The following is a 13371-nucleotide window of genomic DNA, read 5'->3' as shown; positions in this document are numbered from 1 at the left end:
TGTACTTCTCAAACATCTCTTCGTGGCCATAAATGATTTACTAAACAATGAATAATTGCTAATAAGGAAAGTATGAAAAAAATACTTTTTTTTAAACATTGCAAGAGGTACTTACACAATACATGACAATTTTATTCTGATGCTGCCAACCTCATTGTGAGCTGCAGCAGATGCTCCATGAAGCATAACACTGTGAGTGCTTCTTGTTATCCTGACAAGGGAGGCAAACATTATTGTTTTCTTTAACAAAACAATAGCAACATTATGTTAAGAAGATATTATTTTAGAAATGCATTCACGGTATTCTGTGGCCATGTTTTTGCATCTCTTATAATTTCAGGAAAGAAGATATTAACTGTTAAAGTATTACTTTGTGTATGCTAGGTAGATCATATTATTGAGAAGAGCACAGTTAAGTGCCATTTTGGGCATACGTAGATCTTGCTATAGATGCAAATGAGTTAATAAAACTGGTGATTCTGTTTACTCTAAGCTGGCCAATTGTCCAGTTACGTCTTGATTCCATGTCCTCCTGCCCCGTCTTCTGATGATGCAGTAGTGGGAAGAAAGTTTTTATAGGTAGGCATGTTTTCTGGAATCTACAGCAGATTTTATATAAAGTAACCGTAATGCAGCATATTCAGTTACTCAGACAAAAAAATCAATAAATAAGCACAGCCATATTCAGGTGAAAGGTAACTAAAGTAAGATGGAACAGGATAAGATTGTTAGTAAGATGTATAATACTTGCCGTATTGTGTAATAAATGTTATGTACAACTAATAAGTCATTGCCTATCTGATCACCTTTAAAGAGAAAATAACAGATGTGTGAATGACCTTAATGACAGCCCTGTGAGAGGAAAATAAAACACCCTTTGCTGTATATAAGTGCAAATGTCTGAGGGATGTTGAGTAATTCAAGATCATGCTTTGCTATCCAAACCTTAAGCTGTCTATATTACTATTTTGCATATATAATTCCTTAGACTATATCTTTAACTGTACGTATTACATTGGTCTGGATTCTGAATACTTTTCCATATCATGCTAAGTGAATTTGTATGATGAGTGGTCACAAGCAGAGTGGGTGTGATTCAGAAAATGCAGCTACAAGACAGGAGAAATAATGTGAATGGCAGTGTTATATGCTGATGATCCTATAATGCATTGCTGATTTTACTAATGAGGCAAAACAAAGTGAAAGAGCAATTCAGAAATGTTTAAATGCTATGCAGTGATAGTGTGCTTGCCTTTGAATTGAACTTGCCATGTGCTCGACTTCAGTGAATATAAATTATACAAATATGTTTGGGGTCGCTGCAGACATTGTAATTGTGTATCTGCACAAGGCTCTCATTACAGCGGCTTTTCCTGACTGCATGTATTGCCACTCCTAGCAGTACAGATTCATCTGACTCTGGTTGACATTTCATGTCCTCTTCAACACCTGCATAGTGAACTACTACTGTGTGGAAAGGAACATCATGCAGGAAATTGTGGGCATGTGTCAGCCTCATCTGCCACCCTGTGTGGCTGTGGAGTACCTATCCCAGTAGATACAAATGCATTTGTGGCTTTCCATTTAATAGCTATAGGGACCTTTCAGCAACCTACTGATGAGACAATGGGACACTCAGTCATCTGCTTTGAGAATACTCCATCTATTCCTCTATGCCATGCTGCAGCATGATGGGGGAGTGGAACAAATGTGATTCTGACATACCTCAGAGGAAAAAAACACCACCATGAAGGAGTTCCATGGGAGGGGCACAGATTGCATCTGCATTTAAATAAACCCCCACCTAGTGTACTGGAAAGGAGGTACTTGAACCACAAAGGATATTACTCCATCAATTGGGTATTATGTACAATGTATGTGCAGGCTATTCAACCAGTTTTTTTAATGACTCATACATACAGTTTCATAGGTAAGTATTAGGCTAACTGCTTTTGTGGGTCATTTTAAGCTTAGTCAGTTTCCTTCAAGGGTGAGAATAAAGCCCTATACTTTGTGTCTGTAAGGCAAACACCTTAACCACTATGCCAACTCCCAACACCCTAGGTAAATACTTGGCTATCAGTCTGAAGACTGTTACAAGCCTAACTAAAAAACAGAGTTCAGAATCAAACCCTGTACTTTACATCTATGAGGTAAAGACCTTAACCATTATGACAAGTCCCCAAGGGTAAGTACTAGGCTGGCTGCCATTGTATGCAATTTTAAGCCTAACCAGTTACTCTTTCAAGGTTGAAAATCAAACCCCGTTCCTTATGTTTGTGAGGTAAACATCTGGAACCATTATTAACAACCTTCAATTCACAAAACACTCCCCGACTGGAAATCGATCCTGAGCCATCGTGGTGAGAGTGCAAAATCCTAACCTGTAGACCACCAGGGTCTCTCTAATACAAATACTAGGCTATCAGTCTGTAGTCTATTACAATCCTAACCAACAACAAAGTCAGAATTCAACCCTGCACCTTCTACTATCCTACCAGTTCCTCCCCATGTGACCTTTATGATTTCTTTCTAAGGGATTACTTCCCACATGGGCATCTTGTGGTAATGCTAGGTGTGCCCTAGAATCCTGACTTGACACCTTGCAGAAATCTACACAATCAGACTGACCATGAGCACAACAATGCAATATTGCAAATCAGGAACATTTTAGAGCATGCAGTTGGACTGCTGAAGTCACACTTCCACTGGCTGGATACACTAGGTGGTGCCCAGCAGTATGATCCCACCAAGTGGGTCAAAATTCTGACCATGTGTACTCTGTTACATAATATGATAATTAGGAAGCAGTTACTGCAGTGTATCTTTTTGCATGGCCAGCAGCTCCCAGCACCACAGGCTGCAGCAGCTGAGACAGAGGACTAGTCATCAACAGGGGATAACCATATCAACTGGAGGCCAGGACATTAGGCAGTGGCACTTGCATAAAGGAAACGGATTGCATATAGCTTTACAACAGAACTATATAAGGCTTAACCAGATACACTACAGTAAAAGTGATGCAAGCAAAAATACCAGATTTTGCTTGCTCATGCATAGACTGGCCCCACTGTGCATCACACATAGGCAACCCAAGCAACAATGTTCAAAGCCAGGGTACATTTATCATCATTTGCACAGGTGAACATGGGAGTACAGAGCTATATGTTTTTGACAGGGAAATGTGAAAGTTTGAGATCTGTGGAGTTGCAAAATAAAAGTGTTTTTTTATGGGAGTGTGAGAAGTCGATTTGTTGGGGGTTGTTTAATTTGTACATGGGCCAGGATGATGTGCTGGGGACTGTGGTGGTCGTGGTGGTGTTGGTGTGTGTGTATGTTTGTCGGTGTGTGTGTGTGTGTGTGTGTGTGTGTGTGTGTGTGTGTGTGTGTGTGTGTGTGTGTGTGTGTAGGGACATAACCTTAGCACTTGGTGCAGCACTGCGGCTTCACATATTAGATGTTACAGAGCATGCTTGACAGCGGGTTCATGCTCTCATGTGTGCCTCTGCCCGCAAGACCTATCTCTGACGGGAGTTACACTGGCATGACATTGGATCAGAAGTGTAGCTAGGAGGTGACTTGAGGCATAATCGCTCCAAACACAAAGTGGTGGAGGTAGCAATCAGTCATCCATCATTCTGTTTGTTTTTTTTTTTATTTATTTTTTGCTCTGCCATCAGATTATTACAGTGAAGTGTTTTTTTTTTTGTGTGTTTTTTGTTTTCTCTTCAATGGAAGAGTTAGCTGGGTATATGTAAATGTAATAACCTGATAGCTACAATGAAGCCATTGGGTAATTACAGGGACTTTTTTGTGCTTTTTTTTTTTTTTTGCTCTTCAGTGGAAGTGCTAGCAGGAGAAGGATGTGGCTGTAACTGTAATAATCAGATGACTACAGTGTAGCCATCTGGTTATTACAGGGAAGTGCTTTTTGTTTGTTTGTTTTTGAAGGAGGCATGTATTTAACTGTCATTGGGTAATTACAGTGACGTTTTTTTTTTTCTTTTTTGCTCTCCAATGAAAGTGGTAGCTGTGGGACCATGGATGCAATTGTTATAATCTGATCACTAGAAAGTGATCAGGTTATTACAGTAAAGTGAATTTTTTTTTTTTTTTTGGTCTTCACTGGGGAGCTGGTGGCTTGTGCTATTGGTCTGGGCTGCTTATTGAGCAAACTATGTCTCTGCCATGTTTAGATGTTGGTATACAGTGTCACCTTGACTGATGTCCACTAGCAGATGAGCCAGCATAATGACAACCATGACCACAGGGACACCATCTTCTTGGAGTAGATACCTCCACAATGTTGCAATGGAAATGTCAGCACTTCAGGAGCAGGATCTCGCTCATCTTTGGATATGCAGTTTACTGTGAATTAATATTTGGTATTTTCATGTTCTTTTCTTATTTATCTTTAAATATATTTAAACTTTTCATTGCAGCTGGTCTTTTAGAGAATATTTTAATCTCTGAGAGTACTTATATATATTTGGTGACAACTCTGGCCACTCCTGAAAGCCATGCTGTTAGGCAAACTACCATTTGTGTTAATATTCATTTCCCTCAGTATAACTGAGCACCGTTGCAAGAGCCTTAGAGTAATTTGTTTGGAGGATCTGGTGGTGTTGTAACTATCTTGTAGTCTGGGTGGAAGAGAGCATAGCTAGTAAATATCTGCCAGCCTTTCCCAAGTGTGTGTGTCAAAATCACATCTGAAAGAGTGTGTGTGCCAGCTGTTTGGAGCAGGGACAGGAAGCATTGGTTTCACAAAAAGGGTGATGGAGAACTTGGCTTGGAGGCTCAGCTGAGATCTCAACTCTATAGCTGTGCCAGTGGCGAGTCTTACTGGGGATCTGGAGGAAGACAGACAGAGAAATCCAGACCCCATAGTGAGGGTGTTCCCTGTGTGCTCTTAAGAGAAATTATGCTTGATGCAGACAGATGCATCTGGAAATACTGGGTGTATTCATTTTATTCCAAGTGAATGTCCCTCTCCAGTGCCAGTGGTGAGGATTCAGACTCCTTGATTACTGGCCCAGAATGGGGACTTCACCGTGACTAAGGGGTAATAATGAGTAGCAGCTATTGATAATCCAACGTAGAATAACATACCTGGGGCATCTGCAATTGAAACTGTCTGGGGCCTGTACAATTCTGCGCTAACATCCAACACCACACTGTGGATCTCTGTGGAGGCAGTACAACTTTTAAGTGGTGTTAGGAGCTCCTCCATCACTGTAAAGGGGTTTAGTAAACAGACCATGACCTGCTGACCTTCATTCCTATGCTGGGCATTCTGATCTGAGGTTGGCAGTACAGATCATATGTATTACCTTAGAGAAAAAGATATCATAACTGGGATCCTGACCATCTATGACAGTAACATTAGTAACAATGTCATACCAGACAGTCACAGATGGGCTGCTCAGTGGAATGGGCTAAAAGTATGTCAGCCATTACCACCTCATGTTCAGCAGCCATAAACTTGGCTTTGCAGATGGACACACAAGCAGATGAACAACCTTTATTCTGGGCCTGTTTTTTAATCATAGCCCAACAAGTATGGGAAATAGTGGAATTAATAGCCATGGTCTTATGTGGGCCTTACAAATCCTGACACTATTACTATCTTACTAGGCCATTTGGCATTTTGTAGTTGTACATTATTTATTTATTTATTTATTTAAGTTTGATTACCAGGGAGGTCCACTGAGCTTGGGGGCCCGTTTTCAGTGGATGCCCGGGGAGAAAAGCTCCAACAAGGAAATACAACAGCTTAAATAGTTTTGATTACAAAAACAGTTTCAATTAACATGCAAAGTCATAGACAGTATGTATTATAGACAACAGGTAGTTACAAAAGAATATACACTAAACAATTTCAATTATTGTTAAGGAGGAAAAAAAAGGCTTGCATAATGAAAATACAAGTTTTTCTGTTTTGTTCCCTAAGCTAAATAATTTTTAGAAAGGAATAGGAAGGTGAAATAGGAGGAGGTTAGCCTGGAGTAAAGGGAGAAGACTGTTTACGAGTTGTAGGCTGAAGAGTGCAGTTGCAGATTCTGTTTAGATAGAGGTAGGAATGAAATTGGGTTTTGAAGTTATTAAGGTTGGTACATGTCCTTAGCGATGAGGGCAGGGCATTCCATTTTTTATCTAGGGTAAAGGATAAGAGAAGCTGACCTGCTGGGCGCTGGGGTTTTTGAACTGTGATCAGGTTTAGTTGAGAAGATCTAAGTGGTCTAAGGGGGGTGTAAGGTTGGAGAATATTAGAAAGAGCAGGGCAGTTAGAAGGGTGTAACCATAGTTTGAAGGCTGTGGTGATTTGGATAAAGTTAAGTTGATTGGGAAGTTCGAGCCAGTTTAGAGAGTGAAGGAAGGAGCAGTGATGAGAAGATGATTTGGCGTTTGTGGCAAATCTAGAGATTTTGTTGTAGCATAGTTCCAATTTGGTGGTAAGTGTGGATGAAAGATTAGTGAGCAGGGGGGCTCCATATAAGAGGGAGGGAAGGAGGTAGGTAGATGCAAGGGTTAGTCAGGAATGAGGAGAGAGGAAGTGGTTGTTTCTATACAGTAAACCTAGTTTTATGTGTGTTTTTTTTTATGTTTAGCTGGATATGGGTATTAAATTTTAGTTGATCATCGATTGTAACACCGAGAAGTTTGGTGGAGGGTACAATCTCGATAGTGGAGTTGCTAAGGCTGGTAATGTGAAATGAGTTTTTATCAAGGGAGGAGGATTTAGAGGGGGAGAAAAGAAGGATCTTAGTTTTGTTAGCATTTAGGGAGAGATGATTTTGTAGCATCCAGTTTTCAGTGGTTGAGAAGGCACTTTGAGTTAGGACTTGGAGGTCTGTTAGGTTAGAGGCAGAGCAGATCAATGTGGAATCATCAGCATATTGCACAATTTTGGTGTTAGGGATGGCTTTGTGGAAGTCATTAATAAAGATATTGAATAGTAATGAGCCAAGTATGGAACCTTGAGGTACTCCGGTAGGGGTAAGAAGAAAAGTAGAGGTGGATTGGCCCCATCTCACAGCTTGGGACCAGTTTGAAAGGTAGCTGGAGAACCAGGAAAGAGTCTTTGGGCAAAGGTTGAGATTAGATAGGTGATTTAGAAGGTGGGTGTGAGAGATGGTGTCAAAAGCTTTGGATAAATCCAGTAGGACTGTAGATACTATATTACCGGAGTCACGAGCTGAATTGACAGAGTGCAAGAAGGAGAGAAGGGCAGTGTTAGTACTGTGTCCTGGGCAGAAGCCGTGTTGGGTAGGAGAGAGAAGTTGGTGCTTGGTAAGGAATGGAAGGAGTTGCAGGTGGATACATTTTTCTAGGATTTTGGAGATAGAGGAGAGAATGGCTATAGGGCAGAAATTTGAGCCAGTACAGTTTTTGCCACCTTTGTGGTGAGGTAGAATGTATGTGGTACGCCATAGTTTAGGTACATAGGATTCAAGTAATGACCTATTAATTAGGATGCTGATAGGTAGAGCAATAGAGTTAGAAGCTATTTTTAGGAAGTAGGATGGAATGTTATCAGGGGCATTGGAGCAGGTCTTTAGTTTATATAGAAGTTTATTTGGTCGGTAGATACTGGTTTGAGTTTGAAAGATGAGGGGGGGAGAGCAGATTATGGAAGATTGAGCAGGGAGGGGAGGAAGGTGATTGTTAGTAAATGTCTTGGTTAACTCAGCGATGGAAGAGGTAAAGAAAGAATTAAATAGTGAGGCTATTTCAAGGTCAGATTTGCTGGTATCTGGACAGGGGTTGTTTTTAGTACCTGGTCTGAGGAGGGAATTGATGGAATTCCAGAATTGTTTGGGGTTTCTAGCATGATTTTCTTGAAGTTTGATGTAGTAAGACTTTTTATCTTTAATGACTTGTTTCTTGGTTAGGTTTCTTAACTGCTTATACTTGAGGAATATTTTGTGTTGCTTGTGTTTAATGTAGGACTTCCAGGTTTTATCCCTTAGGAGCATTAACTTTTTTGTGTCTGGTGAGCCAAGGGGAGGTATTTGCTTTGTTCTTGTTGGAGCTAGAGAGTTAAGGACTGTTAAGAATGTTGAATTGAAATAGTTGACGGCTTCGTCTAATGGTAATATTTTTAGACGGTTCCAGTTAGTGAGTTTAAGAGTGTCAGAGAAAGAAGTAGGGTTGAAGTTAGAGAGGTTTCGAGTGTGAGTGTAGTGGTGAGAGTGTGGGGAGGTGGGAGTAGCTCGAATGGAGTAGGCAGGGAGGTGGTCTCCTAAAGGGTCAGGAGTGATGCCAGATTTTATAACTTTGTTTGGATGAGATACTAGAATCCAGTCAAGTATGGAGCCAGGTGGATTAGCTTTGTTAGGTTTGGTAATGGAGTTAATAAGTTGGGAGAAGTTAAATAGGTTGATAGTTATTATGGGATTTGGGTTAGAGATTTTTCCCCAATCAATATTTACATCACCCAAAATGTAGGTTTCTAGCTTAATATTGGAGGAAGTCCAGGAGAGGATGTCTTCTAATGTATTGGTATTGTTGCCTGGAGGAATATAGAGACAAATGATGCAGATACTTTTATGGTTGTTCATTTTTAGTAAGACAATTACTAGTTCAGCATTATTGAACAAAGGGATGGGGTTAGGGTAGGGAGTAATGGACAAGAGGTTGGAGTAGATTAGGGCAACGCCACCACCTCTTCTATTAGGTCGGTCAGATCGGAGAGAATGGAATCCTGGGGGTAGGAATTCAGAGTCATTAATGTGAGGTTTTAGCCAGGTTTCAGTGATAGCTGCTATATCTGGAGAGTTATGGTTGAGCCAGGCATGGAAGAGGGTACTTTATTTTTTAAGCATTGGACGTTGATGGTGAGGAATTTGAGGTTTTTGTTAGTGGATTTCTTGTTGGTGTTAGGGAGATTTGTAGGATGGAAAGTAGGACCTGTGTTGGGGTGAATATCTCCAGCCAAGTGAATGAATGTGGGATGGAGGAGGTGTTTATTAGTTTTGTTTTTAGATAGATGATGCTGGTAGATGAGAGGTTTATGTTTATGGCTAGCATCTGAGCTTGGAAAATGCTTTAATTTTAGGAGGAGGATTGGGTAGGAGGGAACTAAAGAAGCTGAGATGTTGTGGTAATGGGAGGTAAGGTGGTGTTGGAGAGTAAGAGGAGGGGGGAGTAACTGGACATGAGTATAGCAAGTGATGTGGTATAGAGATATTAGAAGGAAAAGGAAGGAAGAGAGGAGAAGGATCTTGGGAGGAAGGGAGAGCATGGTAGTAGTGGTCAGTTGGAGGAAAGTAGAAAAGATAGGTGATGGGGTGTTGGTAATGGGGGAGTGGTTAGAAACTGGAAGTGGAGGGGACAAGGAGAGTTAGGATTGGTTGGAGGAGGGGGAGGGATGGATAGGGGGATAACTGTAGAGGTACTGGGGGCGGGTGAGATTTGGGGGCAGGGTAGGGGAGCGGAGTGAGCCCACAGGGCGAACGGAGCTGAAAGAGCCAGAGAGGCGGGAAAAGGGCCAAAAACAATCAGTGACCTAAGGCTGGATAAGGAGAATTACTACAGGGTGCAGGTAAGTGTTTTAAACATTGGTTTACAGTGAAAGCAAGGATGTTAACTTTGGTAAGAGAAGAGCTCTCTGGAAGTAAGTATGTAAGTACTTAAATCTGTGAGTGTAGGGCAGGGGCACCTTTGTGCAGAAAGTAGTAGAGCAAGGAAAGGGGAAAATACTGCAGTTCTTTTTATCAGGAATATGCTGCCACCTAGTGATAAAAGGAAGGAGGTGCACACAGAGAGGAAAAGGTTCCTCGGAGAAGTTAGGCTACAGTGAGTAGATAGAGCTAAAAAAAATGGAGAAGGACTGGGAACTAAGGATGGAGGGCTTGTGCAGTGACCAGTGTTAGGCTACTTTCACGCGCACCGGGGTAGAATGCTGCTCTAGGTTAGGAAGATGCTAGAGACAAAATATTTAATAGGTTACGTACACTGAGTCTCTTTAGCAAGGGCGAGTGTCCCAACAAATTAATTAATAAGGCACAGGCAGGTAGTCCACGGACGTCTTCTTCATTTGGGAGGAGTAATCCCCTGTCTGGTCAGTGAAGAAGGGGGAACACTCTGGGGAGCAAACTGAGTCTCTTTAGCAAGGGCGAGTGTCCCAACAAATTAATTAATAAGGCACAGGCAGGTAGTCCACGGACGTCTTCTTCTTTTGGGAGGAGTAATCCCCTGTCTGGTCAGTGAAGGGGGAACACTCTGGGGAGCAAACTGAGTCTTTTTAGCAAGGGCGAGTGTCCCAACAAATTAATTAATAAGGCACAGGCAGGTAGTCCACGGACGTCTTCTTCTTTTGGGAGGACTAATCCCCTGTCTGGTCAGTGAAGAAGGGGGAGCACTCTGGGGAGCAAACTGAATCTCTTTAGCAAGAGCGAGTGTCTCAACAAATTAATTAATAAGGCACAGGCAGGTAGTCCACGGACTTATTTGACAATTAGATATAAACTCTACCAACAATCATTAAGCAAATGTCAGGCACTTATGTGCTCTAAGCACATATCCCCAACAAAACAATCACAGAAGTGCATCATAATCAGAAGATGTGCAGTACAATAGTAGTATTACACAATACTACAGTAGTACTATATAGTACTACATCACCCACCTAATTTAACAGCCCTGTAGGTTTCTACATTCAGTACAGTTGCAATGTGCACCTTAAGTCAAATTTCAGACAATACTTTTAGAAGCACTGACACACTAACAGCCCTTCTAGATATCACATTAAAGAACAGATGAAAAGCTACCCTTAGACAAATAAGTAGATGTGCAAAAATTAGCACTTTCCTTGTATACAAAGATTTCTCATTCAGAAACAAGCAGTTTCAGGTCTAGCAGGTCACAGGACTCAAACTTGGAGTAGTGCAGTTTTCTTCCCTAGCACAATGAGAAACAAGACTTCTCTTCATACTTGTATCATGTAAAAATACTCATCTTGGCATGATGAATAAACCTGATAAATATTATGAAGATTACTACACAATGCCGTACACATGCCAGGGTACCTGCAGGCAGCAACATGCACCCAAGGTGCACATAACAGACCATGAGTGAGAGAACTGTCATCACATATTTAACCATCTATAAATGGAGTCATTGTTGTAAAGGAAAGAGGATACAGAGAAATAGAGTGCAGCCATGTTTCACACCTTAAAGTGCGAATACAAGCATAATGGTACAGTATCTATATTTTATTAGTTTTCCATCCATTGTACAAATGATGTGTCTGTTGATGCTCACACACAAGGGAACAGTGCTGTCACCACTACAGTGACATGAGTCGATGCAAGCCTGACTTCCTTCATGGATGGGTGCGCTAGAGTTAGGGCACAGTCATCACATCAGTACTATAAGTATATATGCTACCTTTTCGCTTAACAAATAACCTGGAAATGTGTGAAGCCATCCATTATTTCATTATGCCCTGTAGAGATAAAAAGGAATGGTGAAATACATAGGAACAGTCTGGAGTGTCTTAAAGAACAATGAAGGGAGCATATATGCTGTCATAAAAACATCTGTGTTTGCACAGTAACAGTTGTAGGCATTAAAAATAGCTCAGCATAACTTTTATATACAGTACAGCATCTGTCAGTACTGGCATAGCTCAGGAGTAGTAATATGACTCTTTAGTGACAGAAGCACACTTCTGCATGCCCCCCCTCCCCATAGGTTGACAAGTTGATCATTATATTAAGTCTATGTGCAATAAGATTGTTGTGATGGCTCTGGGTTCAATTCCACTCTCCCCCCCCCAACAAAAAAAATGTTCTGTTTCTCTGATGGCAACAAACAGGGTGGGGAAGAGAAATACAAACACAATGAAAACTGTGTTCCTAATATCTTGATATTGATACAGTAAAGCAGAATAATAGTAGAACTTACAGAGGAATGTCACCCACCTTTTTGTCTGATTATAACCCAAAAGCCATCCTCACATGCAGTCTGATATAATAGAATATTAATGACAGGAGCTGTTTATCAAGATAGCACATCTATGTCTGTAGTCAATGATGCAATCTGAGATAGATTGGTGTGACAAGGGAGATTATTTTTCCCAGCTATGATACAGAATCAGAATTGCCTAGATGTGGTAAGGCCTTGCTGTCTGTAATTATAGTAGCTGCCAAATAAGCAATTGCTAGAAAATGGAACTCAAAATGTAAACCAACTATATTAGAAGCAGTGAATATTGTAACAGAGATAAAACAACTGGAACTGAGATCTTTAGAAAAGGGTAGGAGCAAACTACATAGGAAAACATGGGAATTGTAGGAACAATACATACAGGGAGGAATGAGGTTTAAAAGAAGGCAGGACTTAAATGAGCTATGTAATGTTGGGCTGAAAATGATTGGGTGGATTATAAGTGATGAATAATGTTTGTAAATGGCACTGTGTCTGTATGATTTATGATGTAAAATGCTTGCAAGTAGGATTGGTCAGTGTGGTTTGTTTTCATTTATATAAATGTATGATTGCTTATGTCATAAGTAATGGTTTAATAAGGATGTTTCTTGTTTAAAAACAGGGGTAGGAAGTGAATAATTTATATAATGTTGCTTAGGTTATATGATATATAGCAATATATGTGAAGCATAAAGTTTGTTAATATTAATTTCTTAATACGTCTGATGAAGTCGTAAGGTTATACCATGAAAGCGCTTACATATCTTTGTATTACAACCTTAGTATTTTTTATATATTTCTTGGCTGTGCTTGCCTTTTTACTATCAGCATTTTTCTGCCTAACTCTTGGGACAGTTTTTACAATTTCTTAATACAGTTTGATTACTTTTGTATAAATGTAAATTTGCCTATGTCACAAGTGATAATTAAGTAAAGGTGTTTAAAAAAATGATGCAGTCTGAGCTTTGACAATAATAAAATAATGTTGTTGTTGGTCTTTTGGCTTTTCCTGGTTAGGGGTCGCCACAGCGGAACTCCGGTCCACTAATGATTGGCAGTAGATTTTCACGAATGCCGAGGTGCCAGCTTGACGTCCAACCTTCAACAAAGGCATGCCAATTTACGCATGTCTTTCGAATGCCCACACAACCGCGGGGAGGACATGCAGACGCCACACAGGAGGCACTCCCCGCACTCCAGCCGAGAATTGAACAGGAGAACCAATTGCTGTAAGGCAACAATGCTGCCGCTGCACCACTGTGGATACAATAATACATGTATAAAATAAATGTGCTGATCACACAATAAATATGTCCAGGTAATAAGCATCAATACTCGTCATGTACACAATATAAATAGTGCTGGCCTTGTGACATGCCTTTTTTCTCCTAAATCAATATTTACCCTCAACATATTAAATATTTCATAACATAA

The sequence above is a fragment of the Protopterus annectens genome, chromosome 4.part1 (assembly GCF_019279795.1).
Source record: "Protopterus annectens isolate FY-2018-M chromosome 4.part1, PAN1.0, whole genome shotgun sequence".
Classification (NCBI taxonomy): Eukaryota; Metazoa; Chordata; order Ceratodontiformes; family Protopteridae; genus Protopterus; species Protopterus annectens.
Note: the sequence above shows the minus strand (reverse complement) of the source record.